The sequence below is a fragment of the Sminthopsis crassicaudata genome, chromosome 1 (assembly GCF_048593235.1).
Source record: "Sminthopsis crassicaudata isolate SCR6 chromosome 1, ASM4859323v1, whole genome shotgun sequence".
Classification (NCBI taxonomy): domain Eukaryota; kingdom Metazoa; phylum Chordata; class Mammalia; order Dasyuromorphia; family Dasyuridae; genus Sminthopsis; species Sminthopsis crassicaudata.
The window spans coordinates 622714730-622732701 of record NC_133617.1 but is presented as its reverse complement, the minus strand read 5'-3'; the positions used below and the strand labels follow the sequence as shown (position 1 = coordinate 622732701).

At 34.9% G+C, this 17972-nt stretch overlaps 1 pseudogene; it reads left to right on the top strand.

The window, feature by feature from the left end:
- Positions 1–12211, top strand: part of LOC141555561 (U3 small nucleolar ribonucleoprotein IMP4-like) — a 39892-nt pseudogene extending 27681 nt beyond the window's left edge.
- Positions 12212–17972: the final 5761 nt, after the last annotated feature.

The window sequence follows — 17972 nt, the reverse complement described above, 5'->3', positions numbered from 1 at the left end:
GTTTTCAAGAGGCATGATGATTTCAGGGCCTTTTATCTTCTTCAGGGACTAGCACAAAGTAATGCTTAATGAATATTTATTGAATTGAATTTCAAGCTAATGAGGGTTAATCAAAGTAAGTGGTGTACTGTTATGTGTTTAGTAATTAGCTTCAAAAAATGCACAGAGGACACTTTTATTTAAGTGGGTAAAGTATTTTTTTAATTATTAAAGTTTTTCGATAAGATCAAAATGGGTCCCTGATTTAGGCATAAAGAATGAGATCATAAATAGATTAGAGGAAAAAAGAATAGTCTACCTCTCAGACCTGTGGAGGAGGAAGGAATTTATGACCAGAGGAGAACTAGAGACCATTATTGATCACAAAATAGAAGATTTTGATTACATCAAACTAAAAAGTTTCTGTACAAACAATACTAATGCAAACAAGATTAGAAGGGAAGTAACAAATTGGGAAAATATTTTTACAGTTAAAGGTTCTGATAAAGGTCTCATTTCCAAAATATAGAGAATTGACCCTAATTTATAAGAAATCAAACCATTCTCCAATTGATAAATGGTCAAAGGATATGAACAGACAATTCTCATATGATGAAATTGAAACTATTTCCACTCACATGAAAAAGTGTTCCAAATCACTACTGATCAGAGAAATGCAAATTAAGACAACTCTGAGATACCACTACACACCTGTCAGATTGGCTAAGATGACAGGAACAAATAATGATGAATGTTGGAGGGGATGTGGGAAAACTGGGACACTGATACATTGTTGGTGGAGTTCTGAAAGAATCCAGACATTCTGGAGAGCAATTTGGAACTATGCCCAAAAAGTTATCAAACTGTGCATACCCTTTGATCCAACAGTGCTACTTCTGGGCTTATATCCCAAAGAAATACTAAAGAGGGGAAAGGGACCTGTGTGTGCCAAAATGTTTGTAGCAGCTCTTTTCGTAGTGGCTAGAAACTGGAAGATGAATAGATGTCCATCAATTGGAGAATGGTTGGGTAAATTATGGTATATGAAGGCTATGGAATATTATTGTTCTGTAAGAAATGACCAGCAGGATGAATTCAGAGAGGCTTGGAGAGACTTGCATGAACTGATGCTGAGTGAAATGAGCAGAACCAGAAGATCACTATACACTTCAATGTTGTATGAAGATGTATTCTGATGGAAGTGGATATTTTCAACATAAAGAAGATCCAACTCATTTCCAGTTGATCAGTGATGGACAGAAACAACTACACCCAGAGAAGGAACACTGGGAAGTGAATGTAAATTGTTAGCACTACTGTCTATCTACCCAGGTTCTTATGCCTTCAGAATCTAATACTTAGCATGCAACAAGAAAATGGGATTTACACACACATATTATATCTAGGTTATATTGTAACACATGTAAAATGTATGGGATTGCCTGTCATCTAGGAGAGGGAGTAGAGGGAGGGGGGGAATAACTTGGAAAAATGAATACAAGGGATAATGTTATAAAAAAAAAGAAATTTGCTAAAAAATTATTAAAGCTTTTCATTTTCAAAGCATATACATGGATAATTTTTCAACATTTTACTCTTGCAAAACCTCGTGTTTCAAATTTCCCCACCTCTCTTTCCTTCACCTCCTTCCCTAGATGGCAAGTAATTCAATGTATGTTAAACATGTACAAATCTTCTATACATATTTCTACAATTATCGAGCTGCACAAGAAAAATCAGATCAAAAAAGGGAAAAATGAGGAAGAAAACAAAATACAAGCAAACAATAAAAAAAGTGAAAATGCTATGTATTGATCTACACTCAGTTCCCACAGTCCTCTTTCTGCATATAGATGGCTTTCTTCATCACAAGATCATTGGAACTGACCTCAGTCTTCTCATTGTAGAAAAGAGCCACATAGAGGACATACTTTTAAGTTTAGTCTGCATTGCTAACATTTTTCTTCATAAATTTCTTGTTCATATAATCAACAAAACAATAAATCAAGCCATATTTGTCACAGTTGCCAATTTTCAAGGTGTAAAGGCTCCCACAGAAATGTTAGTTATTGGCTCCCTCAGTCTGGTTTGAGTCAATTCCAGCACACTCTTAGGAAGTTTGGGGCTGAAGGATTAAAAAAAAGAATCTCCTAGCCTTCTGTCTCTTGAATAAAGAGCTGGGGAGTAGGGATATCACTGTTTTGATTTATTATTGACTTATGAGATATATTCACCACTTTAAGAACTGCAGGGGCTGTGGTCATCTCAATCATTTGGGCCTATGGGGACATATAACAGAAAAGGCACTTCACTCTCTCTTCTTCCTTCCTCCCTCCAGCAATAAAAATGATACTCTCTGTTCTTTATTTGGAGGCAGGAACTAGATTGGCAGTTTTATATAAATTATAGGTCAGAGCTTAATGAGACCAGAAAATATTGAAATAAAAGTTTGTTCCTCTCCAATTCTCTCTATCTTCTTTTCAATTTTTTCTAAAGCTAGGTTTTTGGCTACAGAAGTAAGAGAATTCTATGGAGCTTTGCTAGTTCAATTTCTGTAGTGATAAATTCCCAGGCACATTCTCTCTCTCTCTTTCTCTCTCTCTTTCTCTCTCTCTCTCTCTCTCTCTCTCTCTCTCTCTCTCTCTCTCTCTCTCTCTCTCTGTTTGTCTTTCTCTCTTCCTTTTCTCCTCCCTTTCTCCTCTTTTTTTCTCTCTCTCTTCTCCCCTCCCTTTTCTCTTTTTAATTGACCAAAGATTCATCAGTTTTGTCATTCTTTTCAAATAAATTTATCATTTCTGTAGCATCTTTTGAATATAGTCTATTGATTATAGTTTTATGTTATTGTTTGCAAATATTGTGTTTTGCATTTGTACTTTTTAAAAGCTTTTAAAAATAATTTCTCTGTGCCTTATCATGTGACCTATTTTGTTTTTTATAAAGATGTCATATGATTCTGAGATATGTATATCTGTTTTATGTATTTTTTCTTCTCTCTGGGCATATACACAAACCCACTTCAGTGTTTCCATTCAGAAGATGCTGTAATTTATATCTAAATTCTTTAATAATATATTTAGTGCTATATTTTCTTTTGTTTATATTTCTATTGGATTTGGCTAACATTGAGAGAGGAATATTTAAGTCTCCTACTATTACAATGTTACAAGCTATATGTTTTTGCAATATCATTTAGTTTTTCCTTTATGAATTTAAGTACTATTCCATTTGGTTTATGCTTATTATGTTTAATATTGATATTGATTTATTGCCTATTATTCCTCTAAGCAATATATTTTCTCTGCTACCCTTTCTTTATCTCTCCTTATTTTTTATTCACCTGATGAATGGTTAATTTTATTCAAATTACTCATTTTCATTTATTTTCAAAAACACTTTTTATAAACAACCATTTTGGGGTTTTAATTTCATATTTATTCTGCCACTCTCACTTTATTTGATTGTTTACTACCTTCACATTTAAAGTTATCAGGTTTGACTTCTGTGTGGAAATTTAAAATTTTTTTTATCCCATCCTTTGAACTTTATACTTTATCTCTATAATTAATTTTTAATCTATTTTGATTCACAGGCTTTTTTTCATTTTGTTTTTGGCCTAATTCCCTTCCCTTCAATCTGTCCTGAAATTGTATTATTAGATTTGTGGACAATATATAACATTATTTATTGCTTCTTTAATCTCTGTTGTTCATGTAGTTAAGATTTTTGAAGGATTATGTTTGAATTTCCACTTCTAATTATTTCTTCACTTGTTGACTTTATAAATTTTCTCTCTTCCTCTGTCATGTTAATATATTTCTATATTAGTCATGTTGTAAAAGAAAAATCAAAATGAAAGGGAAAAACAATAGAAAGACAAAAAACCCCCCCAAAGTGAAAATAATATGCTTCAATCTATATTCAGTCTCCATAGTTGTTTCTCTGGATATATAGCATTTTCCATCCCAAGTCTATTGGAATTGTCTTGGAATTGTATTTCTGAGAAGAGCTAAATCTGTTGTAGTTGACAATCACATAGTCTTGCTATGACGGTATATGATGTTCTCCTGCTTCTGCTCACTTCATTCATGTAAGTCTTTCAAGGCTTTTCTGAAATCAACCTGCCCTTCATTTCTAATAGAATAATAGTATTCCATTATATATAAATACCACTACTTATTCAACCATTCCCCAATTGATGGGTATGCACTCAATTTGCAATTTCTTGCAACCATCAAACATTTTTGCATATGTGGGTTCTTTCCCTCTTTTAGAATATCTTTGCACTTTAGACCCAGTAGTAACATTGCTGAATCAAAGGCATTCCCAGATTTATAGCCCTTTGCACATAATTACAATAGAGAACATAAGTTCTTCAGAATGGCTGGATTGGTTCACAATTCCATCAACAATGCATTAGTGTCCCAGTTTTCCCACATCCCCTCTAACATTTATCATTATTTTTTCCTGTCATTTTAGCTAATCTGATAGGTATGAGGTGGTACCTCAAGATTGCTTTAATTTGAATTTCTCTATTCAATTGTGATTTAGAGCTTCTTAAAAAAATATGAATACAGACGGCTTTAATTTCTTCCTCTGAATATGGCTTGTTCATATCCTTTGACCATTTATCATTTAGGAAATAATGTTTTTATAAATTTGACTCATTTCTTAACGTACTCTAAAAATGAGGCCTTTATTAGAAACACTGGCAGTAAAATATCCCCCAGCTTTCTGATCCCCTTCTAATCTTGGCTGCATTAATTTTGTATGTATAAAATCTTTTTATTTTAATGTTCAAACCCCTCCTTTAAAAATTAAATGTTCATCTTTTTCATTGATTATTGGCTCAGGTTTATATAATTTTATATCATAAACTGAGTTCCTTTGCTTTTTGCTTTGCTATTTTATTTTCTTTTGTCACTTTTCAGATTTGAAGAGTAATTTTATGCTATTAAAATTTTCTGCTGTTTATTTTGGAAGACCTCTTCCCTGACTATTTGAAGAATTTGTTTTTGCCATTGAAATTGTTAAATTTAACCACTTTTTTGACTTGGAGTTTGAAATGCAGATATCCCCTTTTTTCTGACCCTCACCTGCAAGAGGTAACATGATATTTTTAGATTTTGCTTTATTTTTGGTATTCAGAAGTTCTGGGCAGTTTTATTGAATTATATTTCTTCCTTTAAAATATTCTTCTTAATTTTTTCCATGTTTTTATGGGAAACCTATGATTGTTAGGTTATGTATTCTGCCTTAACGGTCAATACTTTGACTTGTATGGAGTTGGAGTATTATTTTAGCATTGCCTTCTTCCTTTATGTTCTATTTTTATATTTTATATTTTATTTTTACATTTATATGATCTCTCACTTCTCTAGATAAAACTCTTCTTTAAAAATTCTATTAATTGAGTTCTAAAATTGCCCTTTGAGGTTCTGGTTTATATTGATTTCTAATTTCTTCTTTTCTGTATTTCTCTTTTGAACAATTCATATCTTTTTAATTGTTTATCCATGTTTTATTGGGAGTCATGACTTTATAGTGTGGGTTTTGTTAAGAAAGCTTTATATTTTCTTTGAGGATTTTCTAGCTAACCTTCCTTCTTGTTTTAAGATCCTCTCTGTTAATATATTTGCTTGTAGTTTAGGTATTTAGGAAGAGTTTTTCTTTAAAAATATTTCTTTTTAAAGTCTCTCTATGTATTCCCATGCAACATACTTTCTTGACCTTCCTCTTGTGTAGTCATACAACTTAAGTCTCCTCAGTTGGGATTATAGAATTCACTGGCCTCTGTCCTTGCCCTGAATATCCTTTGACAAGAGATCTGCTCTCAGGTAGTTGCAATCCCCTTTCCTTAGGGCTCAACATTGACATATAGTCACCTGTACCAAATATATGCTTAATTCCATACTTTTGCTTTTTTGGATTACCAGAATCAACATTTGCTAGTTTTTGTGAGGGAGAAAGTGAGTGAGTAGGGGAAGTATTCTAGCCAGTCTTTGAAATAATAGACTTCCTAACCTAGAATTCTTTTCAGAAGGCAGCATGATTTTGATACTTCTTTTTTCCTCTTTAGCCACAAAAACATTCTAGGACCCTGGTCTCCCTTGTGTCTGCCATAAGAATCTAGAGGTTTGTAGGTAACAAGTTTATCTACTAAGTTACACTTTATGAGTAAGAATTTTCTGGTGTTAACTCATAAAGCTTTTATCTTGTTTTATCTTTTTATCTTTTATCTTTTTTGGTCTTTTGGATTCAGTTATAATTGCTTTACATTTGTTGCATAATTTCTTTTTTTGGAAGGTTAGAGAGTTAAATGGATCCAGAACAGCAATCTACAATCTTGCTGATCATATGAGCTTATTTGTTGGATTAAATTGAATTATGGTTCTATAATTACTTTAGGTATTGCACAATTTCCTGTTCTTTAGAATGATCCATATACTTTAGTATTTCACACGGATTCAAATTTTTAAAAAAATGGAACAGTTCTTGCTCTTAGGGAACTTGTTATTCAGTCATTTTAGTCATATCTGACTTTATGATTTTGATGACCCCATTTGGTTTCTTGACAAAGACACTGGAGTGGTTTGCCATTTCCTTCTCCAGTCATTGTACAAAAGAGGAAACTGAGGCACCCACAGTTTACTAGCTTGTTGAGAGTCACATAGCTAGTAAGTGTCTGAGACCAGATTTGAACTCAGGTCTTTTTTACTCCAATCCTGGTACTCTATCCACTTACCTTCCCCATAGGGAACTTAAGATTTGTCATAATTTATTGCTACAAAAGATCCAGAGGAAGAAGACAAAACCAGGCTTGAATAACCCAACAGGCCTATTCCATTTTACATCTAGGAGGATGTAAAGGAAACTTACCTCACTTACAAATGTACAATTCCAGGGTAAGCATATCCCAGCCATCTCTGAATACATGAATCATGAGTATTTAGACAAGCAAAGATGTACATAGGGACTAGTACAATTCTTTCAGTGCCCCGTGATTATATCTATGGATTCATCAGTCATTCTGGTTGCTTCTGTTTCTGTGTTCCTCCTCCTTACTCTGGGAATCAGGGCCTAGTCTGATCAGATTGCCTCATGTAGTAGACTGCTTAATTGCTACATAACATTTTTTTCTTCTTCTCTATCCCTCACCTGGCTAATTTCTGGGCCGATTTTTATTGGAAAGATCAAATTTCTGGGATGATAGGTTTTTGTACAACTCTCAGTAAACTAGAGCACAATCAATATTTCATAGTAAAACCCCAAAATAGCAAGCTGGCTCCCCCCAATATTAAACTGATTGAAAAAAGTCTCCACATTGAGAAGTAGTAGGAAAAAAATCTTAGCAATTGAAGACATATGCAGCTATGATAATCCTACTCTTCTGGCAGTGTCAGAAAGAAAGGGTGTATGCATGTTGCCCAGAATTTTACAGCTCCTCGAACACATCAAGAATGCTTGTCAATGTCAGCACTTAGTTCAAATAGCAATACCTTGAGTCTATAACAAGGGCTGTATATCATTATATATGCTGTGACTATGTCTAAAGAAGGAAAAGACAATTAGTAAATTTGCAAATATAGATTAAGAAAACTCCTTTGCTTTGTTTGTAAATATGAGAAAATTGTTGAATGTGGCAAAGTTCCTTCTTTGAAAGGTAAGATGTATGAAATTCAAACATATCTGATGGAATTTAAAAACTTTCTAACTAATGGCTTTAATGAAGGCAAACCCCATAAACCAAAAAAAGAGTGGCTTGGGAAAGGTAAATGTAAGCAAATTTTTGTCTAAGTTGTCTGCTTGTTCTTTAGCCTAACAAAGGCACTTTAAAAGCCAAGGGTAACTAACAGACATGAAATACTTGGGCAACTGAAACAGTATTACCCTTTGAACCCCCATGTGATGGAAATTTATTTAGAATGTGCTGGATTGGGTTCTCTTTCTCTCTCTTGCTCTCTCTCTCTTTCTCTCTCTCTCTCTCTCTCTCTCTCTCTCTCTCTCTCTCTCTCTCTTTCTTTCTCTCTCTCTCTCTCTCTCTCTTTCTTTCTCTCTCTCTCTCTCTCTTTCTCTCTCTCTCTCTTTCTGTCTCCCTCTCTCTCTCTTTCTGTCTCTCTCTGTCTCTCTCTTTCTCTTAGTCTGTATCTTTCTGTCTCTCACATCTTCCATACTTCTTATGTCTCTACTTATTATTCATTTTTGAGTATGCACATCCTCCCATCAGACTCCTCTGGACAGAAAACTTTCCTTCCAAGATATTCTGGATAGATCCAAAGAAAAGCTGGCACTTAGGAAACCCCGTTTTTATGAATATGTCTCAGTTACCGAATTCTGGTCCTAATTATGGAGTTGGAGAAGTGATCTATGTTTGCTCAGATTAACTTTACACCAGCTACTGTAATTGGTTAAACCTAAGCTCTTTGCCAAGGCAGTTGGGTAGCCAAGGAGAAGTGGGATCATGTAGTGCGGCAAAAAGTCATATTCTCCTTTGGAAAAAGCACTTCCAGAAACTTCTTTTAATGGCATGCTTTATATATATTGGCTGAAGTTTTAAACCGGGGGAAAAGTGCAATAAACATGGGTAATTTATATTTTTAAGAGTTTGTAAGTTGTCATTTCTTGCCCTCAATAAAGAATGCTTGTGTCTATCCTAACCACAATCTCACCCAATTATACATGCTCTTTGTAAATGGTTATTGGGTAGTTAAGTAGTTGTAGCACTTATTGGTAGTGGACTATCAGAAGCAACATTTTTTAAAAATTCAAAATTGTATTTAATGGCAGAGGGAGAGTGAAAAGTAAGGAATAAGGTTGAAGTTGCATACCTGAGTGACTTGAAGGATGGTGGTGCTCTTGATAGAAATAGAGATGTAAGGAAGAAGAGGCTTCTTTTGAATTTTCCTTTGGACTTATCGAGTTTGAGTTATTTCTGAAATATCCAGTTGGAAATCTAGCAGGCAGTTGGTGTTATGAGTCTAGGATTCAGGAAAGGGTCTAGGTCTCCACATATATATTTTGTAATAATTAGCATGGGGATGAACTCATGGGTCCTTATGATATGTGAAAAGAAAGAGAAAAAAATAGGGCCCAGGATTAAAACCTAGGGGAGGATACCCACAGTTAGGAGGTAAGACATGGAAGATAATCCAATAAATGAGAGTGAGAAGTAGTGGCTAAAAATGTCAAAGGAAAACTAAGAAAGGACAATGCCATTATAACCCAGATGGGAGAAAATTTTCAGTTGGAGGAGATAATCAATAGTGTCCAACACTGTTAAGCAGTTCAAGAAAGATGAATGATGAAAAAAGGCTGTCAGATCCATCAATGAAGGCAGCACTGGTGACCTTGAAGAGGTCAGTTTTGATTGGGTGATAAGTCATATACTTAGACCAGGAACAGACTTATTGGCGCCCATGCCTGGCCAAAAAGTGGTCAGTGGATCCTTGTTTGAAATGATGGATGACATATTTGTTTCTGTGTATCCTGTTTAGTAGCAGCTGGTGCCTGCATTATACTCCCTATATCCTGTCGTTGACAATAGAAAGATTTGTTGATTTATGCACATTATTTACCCAGTTGTTCAGAACAAAAGAATTTAAGGAGCTCACCTCTTTTCTTTGTTGTAGGCATCTTAGCACATGCAAGTTATTGATCAAATATGGAGTAAACAGAAGGAATAATAAGATTGGGATAAAGGGCCTCTTATTGGTAGTAGATATCACTACTGTAACATGTGATCTGATCTTACTGATGCTACTGTACTGGTCATTTTTCCTTATACTGATACTAGTTATTAATTGGACCATGTTTCAATTGCAATTCCAAATAGCATAGTCTTTCCAGCAGAAAAACCTACCAAGTACTCCAAAGCTAAGACCCTGAGGCCTGGAGGAATTTGTCACTGACAGGATTCAAATACTTTCATATCCTTTCTTGACAAAATAACTTTTGTGGTGAGAGTTGTGAGAGTCCTCCCCTCCAAACCCAGAAGGAACGTAGTCAACTGGATTAACACTACTCTCAGACAACAGATCCAGCCCTATTGCTGGGATTTTAATGCTTTTTCAGTATGGTAGAATCTATTGGAATTTATATTTTCCTAGAATAACCTTTGAGAACCCAGGTTCACTTCTATGCCAATAATATTTATAAAGTATCTGGCACATAGTAGGCACTTATATATGCTTTTCCTCTTTCTATCACTTCATGGCTGCTTAAGGCAGCCTAAAATCACCTTAGTATTGGTTGCCCTTCCATAGAATTGACATATTAAACTTATAGCTCACACTTTCAGATTTTTCTCATAACTATTTTTAGCCATATCTTTCCCCTAGTCTATATTTGTAAAGTTGAGTTTTTGAATCCATATAGAGGATTTTAAATTAATTATTCTTAGCCTTTATCTTAGAAATAGTCTGTTGTTTTAGTGTATGAAATCGTTTTGGACACTGTCTCTGTTTTTCAGGGACAATTATCTATCCCTCATAGCTTCATGTTATGAAACTAAAAGCATGGCAATTATGTAGTAATACATATTATTGACAAATTATTATCCTGCTGGTACATTATTTGTCTTTATTTTTATTCTGTATCAGATCCTTATTTTTCATGGTCCTTCAGAGGTCACTAACAGCAAATTAGCAACCACATCTACCAGTTCTTTTTTTTTTTTTTTTTTTTTTTAAAGTTGGATATAGTTTGGTTTGATCTGAAAGTCCAAATTCATTGAAAGCAGCTCGGTGATCTATCTTGGGCTTCAACCAGGAGTGTTGTGAGAGTTAATATAAAACACTTGCACACTTATATAATACATAACATAAAGCACTTAAAATATTATATAAATGCTAGTGATTATGATGTTGATGATAATTAAGATTAACCTGCAGTCCCCAGACTTCTATGCTTGTGATTATTTAATTACATGAGCCTTCTCCATTCCTTCTGAGCTTAAGAAATATTTACAGAGCAACACAGAGGTGTTTGCCAACGCAAATGTTTAACATATAACTTTTGGAGGGAGGGGAGGATGTATACAGGCATAGTTTTAAATTTAATCTGCATTAATTTAGATGATTAATAAAGCAATAAATCAAGCCCTGGTTTATAGAATGACTATTCTTTAAGTGTAAATGTGCACATTGAAAATTGAACAAATAATTTTGGAAAACTGATTCAAGCTGGCTTCAGCATTACCCTAGTTTTTAACTCTCTGTTAGTCATTTTTATTCTGTTCATTTCATTTAGAAAATCATTCTCAGTTGCTGGGAATGGCGGCTGACTGGTTCACTGCAGGCATGCTTTGACATGAGGCCCACCCTGCATTTGTATCGCAAAACCCAGGAGCAGAAGCAGCATCTTCTGGAGGAGAAGAAATTGAATTTCAAGCAAGCCCTTGAGGAGAATCAGCCACTTCCCACTGAACTCTGAAGGGAAGCCCTGATTCTAGAGTAAGCCTTGGAGTTTGATGATTCAGGGAGTGAAAGTGTCTTGAGCCACCAAAATGACCAGTACCACTGGGCAGACACAAAAGATCTGAGGATCATGATCACCACTTCTCAGCGCCCCAGCTCTTGGCTCAAGATGCTTGCCAAGGAACTGAAGTTGATATTTCTTGGTGCTCAAAAGATGAACCAAGGTTGGCATGAAATGGGTGCCCTGGTCCATCTTTATAAGGGCAACAGAGTGACTGACCTGCTGCTGGTGCATGAGCATTGGAGTTGGTCTCATAGTGAGCCATCTGCCCTTTGGGTCTACTGCATATTTCACACTGTGTAATGTGGTGATGTGACACAATGTCCCTGATCTTGGCACTGCCCCACAAGCCTTTCCCCACCTTATCTTCCATGGATTCTCCTGCCACCTTGGACAGCGAGGCTCAAATATTCTCCAATATCTCTTCCCAGTACCCATGGATGTTTGTCTCTTTGTCATTACTTTTGCCAACCAGGATGACTGCATTTCATTTCAGCACCATGTGTACCAGAAATCAGATCATAGCATGGTGGAGCTGACAGAGGTGGGGCCAAGATTTGAAGTGAAATTGTACATGATCCGCATAGGCACTCTAGAGCAAGAAGCCACTACAGAAGTGGAATGGTGTTGGTACCCATATACCCACATGACCCTCAAGAGAACCTTACTCAGCATCTAGCAGCCCCCCAGGGAAAGCATCTGCAAAGCTAGCACCAAACTATGCAATTGGGAAAATGATTATAATTTTCATAATTATCAATATGACACTTGTATTGAAATATACTAATGATCTAGGTTTTTTGTTTTTTTTTAAGTTTTACCATTTTCCCAGAAGAGTTTGACTTAGGAATTGGACTCTTACAACACAGCTTGAAACAGTCAGTTCTTGTCAATATCCTCTTGTGTATGTTAAGTGAGGTGAATCTAAGATTTAAGAACTTGTTCCTGTCATAGAATTCTGGTCCCAATAACATGGGACTTAGGACTCTTCCCACAGAATTGGAGAACACCCCTATTATCCTGGCTTGTCATGGACAACCACTCATTCCCTGTATTATAACTGTATTGATTGTATTATATATGATTATATGATTGTATTATAATTTACTTTCCCACTTATGATTTGTATGTAACATCTTTTTGCTGCAACAGGGGGAAGTCCCTTGCCCAAGAGAGCTTCCAGATTACAAACTATTCTTCACTTGAAAGTAATGAATTAAACCATTACTTGATCTCTCAAAAAAATCATGCTTTTTAGATGTGAAAACAAGAGGGGAAAAAGTTCAATAAATCAATCTTTTTTCTTTTATTCATAATCTTCTAATATACTCTAAGCTATGGTTCTATCATTTTTTCTTTTCTTGTTCTCCAACACAACAACAATAACAACAACAACAAAAAGCCAAATCCCAACCATCCTTTTTTGGAATTTTTTTTTTAGCATTCTTTATCATACTCATTTCAACCTGAGCTTTAGAGAGCCATGTAAAACTTTTGTATTTACCCTCTATTACATCTTGACTGTCTTATTTGGTACATATCTTATAAAGTTCTGAGGTAGTTGGTAAATTCCCCATCCATTCATATTGATCTCTTTAGACAACTCTCCCTTTTCATCTTCACTGTTTTCAGAATTCCTATATCTCCTGGGCTGACTTCTGAAGAATCTTAATTCAAGGAATGCTATCTTTTATCGGAATCATTTGAAAATTGCTCTCCAAAATCTATAGTATCAGGCTATATTCAGCTTTCCTCTAGCACAAATTCTAAAATATAACTTACATCCCCCAAAAGTTATACTTACTTCTATGTTAGCAATTTTTCCTGCTTTGGAATAAAGTCAAAGTGTAATGATTTCTCACATTCAACACTTTAGAGCTGGAGTGCTTTAACCTTATTTGTAGGCTTAGCTCTAATTGGCTTCAGGGCCAATTTAGTCTATAGGCAGAGGAAATTTAAGGAGCCCTAGGTAAATAATTTAGTGTTTTAGCATTTGCTATTCCCATTCTGACCTTGTACATTGGATAAAATAATCAGGGCTTCCACTGATCTTTGTTTAACTTCCTAATCTATTCCTCCAAGCCTTAATTCCCTGTTCATTATATCATTATATCTAAATATTATAAACTTGGAGGCAGAAGTTCTGAGTCAAATTCCAGGTTTTATAATCCACTTTTACTCTGTGTGTGACATTAGGTAAATTACTTCCCTGGATCTCATTTATCCATAAAAAGAGGGGCTTAAAATGTTTGTGGCAGCCCTTTTTGTAGTGGCTAGAAACTGGAAAATGAACAGATGCCCATCAATTGGAGAATGGTTGGGTAAATTATGGTATATAAATGTTATGGAATATTATTGTTCTATAAGAAATGACCAACAGGACGAATACAGAGAGGCTTGGAAAAACTTACATCAACTGATGCTGAGTGAAACGAGCAGAACTAGGAGATCATTATATACTTCAACAATGATACTGTATGAGGATGTATTCTGATGGAAGTGGATTCTTCAACATAGAGAAGAACTAATCCAATTCCAATTGATCAATGATGGACAGAATCAGCTATACCCAGAAAAGGAACAATGGGAAATGAATGTAAACTGTTAGCATTTTTTTTGTTTTTCTCCCCAGAATATTTTTACCTTCCAAATCCAATTCTTCCTTTGCAACAATAACAACAACAACAAAATTTGGTTCTGCACATATATATTGCATCTAGGATATACTATAACATATTTAATATGTATGGGAATGCCAGCCATCTAGGGAAGGGATGGAGGGAAGTAGGGGAAAATTCGGAACAGAAGGGAGTACAAGGGATAATGTAAAAAAAAAATTACCTATGCATATGCACTGTCAAAAAAAAGTTATAATTATAAAATTAATTAAAAAATAAAAAAAACCCAGCAATGTCATTGTTATAACACACATAGTAGGCATAGAAACAATATGTAATGACTGAATAGATGAATGAATGAATTCCCTTTGAAGTTTATAATTTTTAGTAGCTTAGTTCCAATTAAATGATCAAATTCTGAGTCAAAAAAAAAAAAAAAAAAAAGAGAGGCTTGTATTGCTCTGTAGGCCCTTTCTAGCTTTAAATCTATGATCCTGCTTGTTGGTGATAACTGAATGCAGAAATGAAGCTCCCTTCATTGATTCTTCCACCTTTTAAAGGATGAAATTATCATTGAGTAAAGCCAAGAAGTTATAAACTGCTCTTCTTTGAGGAGAGAGGGAACATTAGTTTTCTAATAATTCAAAACCCTAACAGTTACTGAATCTTTTCTCCATGTTAATTTTGTGATCTGTTTTCCAAATTCCTCATCAATTTCTTTTAATTTTCTAGATGGGAGTATTGATGGTATTGCTTCATTTCTCCCTTATCACCCAAATGATTTTCAACATGGCTCTCTCATTATGCAACTAGATTTCCTCATGTTAGTTTATTTTCTTAACAAACCATATTGCTTCAGCACCCTTATTTTAGGCATTCTCTTGGATAAGGTATCTTTTTTTCTATAATCAAATTCTTATCACGATTTCCATTCTACCAAATCTTAGTGATGCTTTGTCACTAAGGTCAAATCTGCTTTCTTATTTTAGTATATCTTTTTTGTTGTATTAACTATTCATCATCCTCATATTTGGTTTAGTCATCTTAGGTCATAATTTCTTCAACATCATTACCATTGGTTATCCCTACTGATATTTCTGTTATATATGCTAATTTTCCCTATGAATTATCTCATTCTCGCTTCCTTTTGATTCTCATTGCAATTCACTCTTGGGCTATAGAAACAGATTTTCTGCCTAAATCCCAGTCCAGTGGATTAGAACATGGTACTACTGAGGCAAAATGCTCAGTTTCCACCCGTCTGTCAGTCTGCTTTATTGTTCTCCTACTTACTGCCAGCTATCTTGAAAATGCATATTATTGGTCACTAGGGAAAGCAGGTGATAAGAGTATAGATGAAATAATGTAAATCTGCTCCTACAACAGGAAAAAAAAAAAGCCAAGCTCAAAGCACAGTTTTGGTTATGGTAGTTATGGTAGTTCAACAGTGTTTTCTTTGGATAGAAATGACTGCATTTATTATATGCCACACTAGTTGTTTACAAGTACACATTTTATAAATCTTACATTTCATAGCACAGATTTAGATTTTGTCACCTCTAAGTGATTAAAAATTATTTGCGAAACGTTTATTATGTTCAGAACACTCTGCAAAATGCCAGCTATTAAATGGAATTTAGATATATTTTCTGTATTCCTGGAGTTTACAATTTTGTAAGTGAATGAGCCTCATAATCACACACACACCTAACTATAATATAAAATAATACATAAGCACAGAAGTGAGATACAATGAGAGGCCTTAAAGAAAAAAAATCATTATTGATTGGACTGGGGGAAAGGAATTTGAAGGAAGACTTCAAATAAGGCATAAAATTAATCTTTAAATTACTCAAAAATTACATAAAGATAGGAATGTTTTGTTGACTCAGACTGAGGTCCTTCTATAGCTTAAAAGGCAACTCTTATTTCCATACCAAAAATATTTTAAAAAATCAAATAATTCTATTTGAATGTATTTTTTCTTTTGTAAACTTTTGATTTTATAATTAGAAACTGTTTCAGTTTATGATTTTTTTTTAGTTCTTATGGCTATCAACTATGTTTGGGCTTTAGGTATAACTGTGCTCTTTGGAGATGCTTTTGCTTTAATGAGCAATCTCATCTCTGATTGCTGCTAGCCTCCTTGCAGCTGTTGTTTGCCCATCAGGACACAGTCATACCAAATTGCCTCAAATCGTGCCTCTTGAGGCATTTCTATGGCCCACCTTGCTCATAGATGCTCCTAAGTCAGCTCCATTGACTGCAGCTGTTTAATTGGGTTTCCTGCTTTCATTCATCCTTTGCACATTTGTGAGATTGTGTTGCTATCTTTAAGCCAGCAGACTTGAGTGTGCTCCAGAACTTCATTACTAGGGATCCTGTCTGGTGGTTCATAGGATCATAGGATCAGGATATAGAACTCCAAGTGATCATCTGGTCCAATCTTCCCATTATAAAAGGGGAAACAAAGGCCCATAAAGTTAAATGACTTGTAAATAATAAAGATAGCATTTGAACTCAAGTCCATTAGCTCTAAATCTAGTGTTCTTTAACTCAGAGCAAGAAAAGCAAATACCTCTGGTCTTAGAACTTGATAAAAATTTGAGTTTCCTTACTTTAAAATTTCTACTTGGAAAAGTAGGGCAGGGCTAGCTCTGCCTATACTCCAGACAATTGCTTCCATTAGCTGGTGGAGCAGTGGGCGTGGAGTCAGGGAAATTCAAATCCAGTCTCAGATGTTTACTACTCTTGTGGCCCAGTCTAAATCACTGCTATCCCTTAATTTACCGAATTATACAATGGGGATAATATTGATGGTAATAATAATAATAAAATACCTGCCTCCCAGAATTTTTATGAATATCAAAGGAGATATTTGCAACAAGTGACTGTAATTTGTACCTCTAGCATGTAACACAGCTCCTAACATGTAGCAGACACTTTGTAAATGCTTATTCCGTTCCCCTTTTCCTTTATTCTGCATTATATTGTCTCTATATGTACACTAGGATTATATTCTGACTCATGTGATTCTATGTCAGATGTGTGTCTTAAAGGGATTGACATAAGAAAATGGTCTTGGATGGGTTTCATTGCTATAGGGAATATCCTGATTAAAGAATATCACTTTTGCAATGCAGGATGGCATCTTATCTATAATTTATAGTCTTAGAGAATTCTGTGACTGTGCTACCCATGTCAAAAATTAGACAATTATGGAATTATAGGGTCTCAGAAATGAAAGGGCTATCAGGTCCAAACCATACTTGAAAGAGGATGCCATTAAATTGTACCCAATAAATGACCATCTAGACTCTGCTAGAATATTACCAGTGAGGGGGAACTCACTTTCTCTTGAAGCAGCCTATCCACTTTTGGAAGGCTCTATTATTATTAAGTTTTCCTGACCTCAAGACTAAATTAAATTGCCCTCTTTATAACTTTTATCCTGTGTCTCTCCTATTTAGTAACCTTGGGCCATTGAATTTGTTCTTGTATGATACGCTGCCCATAACATACAAAACCATTCTTTATGTGAAGCCTTGCCTCTTAGGACAACCTGACCATGTATTTAGTTAGCCTCTTTATGGAAGCATGACTTGGAATCAATGTCTTAGACCATCTTTTGGTTGTCTCAAAGTGGAATGAGCTCCCTTGAGAGGTGATTAGTTTTCAAGTAGAGCCTGAATGACCACTGTTGACACACATACAGATATGATTTTTGAGATAGCCCAGTCTTTTCTAAAGAAAGAGCTTTGTGTAGATTTGGGAGTGGGTGGGTCTCTATTTCCTGGTGCTTGATAGCACTTTACTGAAAGTATCACAGGTTTTGGGCCATAACTGTTTTGTATCTTATATTATTCTCTGTTTTAAGGCTGACGGTTTTTCTTTGAATCCAAC